This window comes from Genypterus blacodes, unplaced genomic scaffold (genome assembly GCF_046128005.1).
Source record: "Genypterus blacodes isolate CSIRO-AG114 ecotype Tasmania unplaced genomic scaffold, CSIRO-AGI_Gbla_v1 ptg000033l_1, whole genome shotgun sequence".
Taxonomy (NCBI): Eukaryota; Metazoa; Chordata; class Actinopteri; order Ophidiiformes; family Ophidiidae; genus Genypterus; species Genypterus blacodes.
The window spans coordinates 274293-280390 of NW_027466846.1; the positions used below are offsets into that span (position 1 = coordinate 274293).

A 6098-nucleotide genomic window follows, 5' to 3' on the forward strand; every position below is an offset into this window, starting at 1 on the left:
TTGTGTCAATTGTGATGGCATTAAGGTGTAGACATGGCATTTGCCTTGATCGCAGTTTAATCGGAAGTTTGAAATTGCTTACTGAGAGTCTAAAACCAATAATCAGTGATTGAGTCTTCGGTCTTACATACGTCACTACCACTCGTAGTCACACCACTTCACCAAAGTAGGAAGAGCACCATCATGAGCCCAAGGGCAGACCCTGAGGAAGGATCTGAAATGTGAACAAGGTAGCTGCTGTCTTCACAGCTTCTGCAACTGTCAGTGCATATGCTGAAGATTAACAGGGATAAATCACACCCCAAGGGGTGAGCCTGTGCATGAAACTCCAGTTTTAGATATACAGCCATTTGCAAGAATCAGCTGTCACTGAAAAAGTCTAAAATCCACAGCACAACTTTACAAGACCGATCTTGAACACAGGTCATGTTATTTTTCACGACGGTTACTTTTCTGAGGCTAAGGTGACAGTGTATGAGGTATTCTGTAGTATACTTAATATTGGTACCACAAATAACATTGGAGAACCCGAAATGTGGTTGGTTGAGTTGTACACACAGACAGTTGGGTGTTTTGCAGGCAACAATGCTTGAATCCATAAACATGCTACCTTGACCACAGTTAGTTTTAACACAATTAAGTGGCTGTCAAGAGCACAGAGCAGAAAGAGCAGCTTCTGTATTTTAATTTCTGAATTAGCAGCTTCCTTACCTATGGCAACATTGGTGTGAAAATTCTTGGTTGCCAATTTGTCTATAGTTGTTTGCATGGGTCACAATTATGCATGTATGCATTGCAACCAAAAGGTGTAGCTTTCTAGCACTCCGTTTGGCACTGGCTGGTGCCAAATTCCCACCCTGACAGATACACCTGCGGTCACTCCTGCCTGGGGTCACTCATAATTAAAGCAGAGATCAGAGGGCTGAATAAAGCATGAGCTGTTCCTGCAGGGGAGGCTCAGGTATCGCTCTACGTAGGGGCCCAGTGCTGCCGGAGGAGACAAAGGGAGTCTCTGAGCCCCATACTATAGCCAGGGAGGAGACAGCGATACACAGGGAAACCTGAAAGACAACTTATAGCACACAGTGACCCCCCCCCCCTCCGGCCCTCCCATCCTTAATCCAGAGTTCAAACAGCAAGAGCAGAGAGGAGCTCAAAGCCCATTGGACCCAATTAAGAGTTAAAGGTATTGTCCCAAATGACCACAGCCAGAACGTTGTGTTTAAAGCACTAAATAGCATGAGACACCCACCCATACAGTATTTGAATGAGTGCTGACAACAAATGAAACAACCATTAGGGACAAATAGAGTATGGCATGTTTACATAAACTGTAGTAATGGAATCACTCTGCACTTTCAATGGATATGTACCTGATTTCACCAATGTTTCTGTAGACATGGAACCTAGTTTTCTTTATATAATTATAGGATTCAAATCAAACCAGCTATCACAGCAAAATATGTTCCGGAGAGACCAGAGTGCCTGGTAACATCTGCCATTTTGGGATGGAAACAGTCAAAGACACTCATTGGTCTTGATTTTGTATAAAGTTGTGTCTATGTACAAACAGTTTGTGAAAGATGGAAATCATTAAAAGTAAAACGTTTGCATAGACAAGCTGACAATCCACCCAATTTGTCAATGTGGTAGAAGATGACACTGTTTACTCACATCTAGACTGAAGACATACGTAAGATCAAATCAACACTGCAATGTAACAGGACCTATTTCGGGCTACTTATGTTGAAATGGGGTCAGCTGAACATTTGAGATCCCGATTCTAAAATCTCCCCTCTGGTTGAATCTCCTCAGTGTCCGTCTGTTGGATCCATTCCCAATCATCTTAGAATATGGAGCGGTGTGTAACAAGCGCGGTTGTGACTTCACCTTTGCATCGTTAAGAGGAAGAAGGGGTCGTGAGTCGTGACTAAACAACACATTGTTTTTGGTGACTTGCCATCCTGCAAAATCAGAGACATTTATGGAGTTGACCATCACAACAAATCTCACAAATCCAGCTCCAGTTGCTTTATCTCTGCACGATGGACTCTGTGTTCTCTTTAATTATTTCAACTATCTGGTATTCATGCAATTACAAAACAAGGGTAATGGCAGACTGTAACCATTAGACCTGTTTCAGCGTTGGCCTGACATGAACTCGGATTATGTTGTAACTCATACATCCCTTGGAAGGTACGGTGCGCTTGACAGAGAACCAAAACAAATCGGCGAGCTTTTCATTGGATCCAAGTTCCTAATGACCTTCTCGCCTACTTTAAGCACAAATATTCACAAATATGTATGTAAGAGTAAACACATTTGCACGCATCTGCTTTGTGTGAATATAACCCTTGTGAACAGGTAATGTTGACATCAAACACTGTTTATGTATGACACCGTCAGCCAGCAAATTCAAGTGCCCGCATTAATGCTGCAGCTGACAGAAAGGATTACCATAACAAATAAAATAGGTGAGGTGAGCAGTCAGGAGATGGTCATAGACAATCTGCCTTGATCCAGACTGTGTTTAAAAACGGAATGAGACATTCCACAGAGGTATGCAGTACCCTTTCTCTCATGTCATACCAATTCAGTTACGACTAGTAACCAAGACGATAACATTGGCAGGGGGGGTCAAGATGTTTAATCATCTTGCTGCTATCAGGGGCCTTCGATTGCGTTGTCGTAACGCGAGTTTATCTGCCTACGTTACATCACGATTCAGCATTCACTTGGACAGCTCACTGCCAAGAAGCTACCACTCCTTCAAGAGCAGAGAGAGAGAGAGAGAGTGATAGTGAATCACTGAGCTTTAGGATGACTTGCTCTTGTCCTCTCCTCCTCTCTCAAACAGCTGACAGAGTGGTATGGCGTTGGATGGCAGACAGCCAATCTCACAGCGTTCTTTCTGTTCAATAATTGGGACGAGCTCTGCTGAGAAGGATACTCTTGAAATTCTAAAGTTGTCAGAAGCTTGTGTGATGTCTACCAACTTATTAGTTTGTCATAACAGTTACAAAAAAGCATAAATGAGATTGATTTTCCAGGCAGAAATGGAGCAGATATTTTGCATTTTCTCTACCGCAATTAACCCACTGTGAAAATTGGTGCTGATTCATTCTCTGTTAATGGATTTCACAAATCATATCACACTGACAGACTGTTACACCAAACGCCAACAGATTCTTAATTGCTAGGATCATGTGTTACAAGAATCAGCATCAGGCGGCTCACAAATTATTATTACCTCATATCACCTTGAGGAGAGGTCTATCTCAGCATGTATTCATTTAACTCACACATTCCATCACCCCTCTAGTTAACAAAACAAGATGAATGAATAATTAGAGCAACCACAAACAAGAGATTAGGGATTTATCAGGGAGTTATCTTCCTAAAGTCTTTCTGTGAAACGTAATCTGCTCACTGATATTTATCTCTCCGTGGTCTAGAATGGAAATGTCGTTGCGTGGTTATTCCAAGGAGTAAACTCCCATAAATGCTAAAGGTATGATGTAATACATAGCCATATAAGACACGTAGGGTGCATTATCACACTACACAAATATTCAGTGATGGTGAGTCACAGTTTGCATCTTTTAAGAAATGGCAACCTGTCGGATGCTCTGGGCAGCTGTCTCTTACACCATCTGCTTTGAATATTGCGATATAAAAACTGACAATTTCACACCGTCACAACACTTAAGTGCGCTTGGGAACGATAACCAATTACTTCATCTTCTACTTTACTTTGGCTCGGGTGCGTAATTTTGCTATGTGACACCTAAGCAGGTAAGTTGGCTAAGGTTGGGCAAGTTAACATTAGCTACTTAACTAACAAATGTTACGTGCTACCTATCGTTTGAGCACGTAAGCAGGGCCGAGCCAGACCTCGTCACACACCTGTGAAGAGTCGTAGAATAGCCTCACACCTCACACTTAGTCACACTGAGTCTTATTACGTTAGCGAGGAAGCTAAATGACAAGTAATTGGGTGCTACGGGGACAGCGGCTAGGCTAACTGTGGTCTAGCGCTACCATTAGCTGCGTGAGCTGCATCCGAAAACAACAGCTAGTGTTGCTTAGCTTAGCGAGCTATCAAGGTTTACCGGGTGGGCTAATTGGCAGAGACAACACCGTTTTAACTTACCTGTGATCCCCGCTGCGACCCAGAAGATGCCCCGTGAAATTGTCACCTATTTCTCACGAAATATGCCGTGCCAAAATAATTCAAATTCCACAGAAAGTGTTGGAGAGACACTCGCAGTCCAATCGTTTCACTTCAGCCACTGCCGCTGAATGGCTGCGCTCCGAAGATTCAACCAAACTTCCCCCTTAGCAACGGGCCGCCCCCCTTCGCGCTGATTGGCTGGACCAGACAGGCCGGAGGTGATCGATTGATGACAATACAAAGTAGAGTAAACTTGACTTTTGCTGCAGGTCATAGTTTGTGTTCAATCATCATTAAACATCATTATTCAATGGTTATTACAAGATATTCCAACGTGGACTGTGTATTTAAGTTAATTCTTTGCCGACAAACCATTCATATTTTCAATCCAATACAATTCAACACCTCCTCATAAACTTTAAAGACCAATGAAGTTGAATTTAGTGGTTTTCCTGGGATCACATTATACTGAGGTGTGTCTCCGCTGCAACACCCTATTGCGTTTGGATCACAATAGACTGCACAGGAGACTTGAACATCAATATCAAATCTATTAAAGGCATATCACACAAGCACATACATCCCATAAACAACATTTTGGGGGAGGGATCCTTCAAATTTGTCTGATAACTGCAGTAACACTTAAATACTATAATAACACTTTAAATTAACAGTTAGATATAAAAGAAGTTTGTAAAGCAAATATCTACCAATAATATCTTAATAATACTTTCTTTTCCATGGCAAAACTGTGCTGGTGCCTAGTTTGTGAGTATAATGGCAGTCTATTACCATCCCATTGCGAAACTGGTCCCAGCAACACTGTATTCCTTTCAATAGTGTGCCAATTGTTTGTAGGAATCTTACACAACATTATGCATGTGGTAAAACCAACTGAGCTGACTTGTGTTTCATCACAACTCAACTATCTCGCTCATACTGAATGCAAATGCCCGCCTGCTTGCCTGAGGATGGACTCTTGAAACCACACTGAGTCAAGGTCTAACTACATGATTTGCTTTTAGTCTCTTAACAGCATTCATCAGGGCTGAAAATGCTGTCACATTCTCTTCTAAGTATCCAAATTGCTGTTGTTTTAATTGTCATGCTGTATTTGAGAAAATGCTACTGTATAAAAAATAGAACTCTCACTTTATTGGGCACTTCAAAGCACAGACATTTGTGATTCAGCCCTTGCCATAATTTGCCTCTACTCGATCCACCCCTGATGACGAAACCTCAGCCTCTTTAAAAGGCCAGTAGTTTATCAGTATTAAGTTGCATTCCTGACATACCTATGAAACCTCACTAAGCTGCAGCCTGGTGTGTTTTGTGACCCATAAGGTTGCAAAACCAAGGAAGCAGTAGAAGTTGGGTTAACAAAGTTGTCAAGCCTGTTATGCTAAAATAGTCTACCTCCCTTTGCCACTATGCACCCGCAGCAAATCTCTCTCTCTCACACACACACACACACACACACACACACACACACACAAAGCAGATACATAGACACAGGTTCTTTCGCTTTCTCTCCTTGTCACTGTCACTCCCCCTCTCATTCCCCTTTATCTTAAACTCCATCTTTTTCATTACCCCCTTTTTTAACAACAGGCTGTCATCCATCAACCAGTCAAGGTCAGAGAAGAGTCATAAACATTCCTGCTTGGTCTGTCACCAATCTTAGCGTAGGGTGCCCTCTTGTGGTTACTATGTGTAAATTCTGTTGCTCAGTTGAGGGTTCATTGCCAGGGGAGACATTTGTTGACACTTTCAGAAATCCCCCTATGCTGACTTCATGTGATTCTTTCTAAAATGTTTGCTGTCATGACTTGTTTGAAATGGCTCAATTTGCTGGACAGATGTCCTATTATGGATCCTAAATCATTCCTGCAGGGCCTCTAAGCGAATATAGCAGCAGTGGAAT

General features: G+C 42.2%; 1 protein-coding gene across 6 annotated transcripts in view; it reads right to left on the bottom strand.

Moving 5' to 3' along the window:
• numb (NUMB endocytic adaptor protein) overlaps positions 1–4310 on the bottom strand; it is a 33734-nt gene extending 29424 nt beyond the window's left edge. For all 6 annotated transcript variants that reach the window (XM_076146735.1, XM_076146732.1, XM_076146734.1 and 3 more), the window contains exon 1: positions 4154–4310. The gene's annotated coding sequence lies outside the window, so the exon portion shown is untranslated. The remainder of the gene's footprint in view (positions 1–4153) is intronic.
• Positions 4311–6098: the final 1788 nt, after the last annotated feature.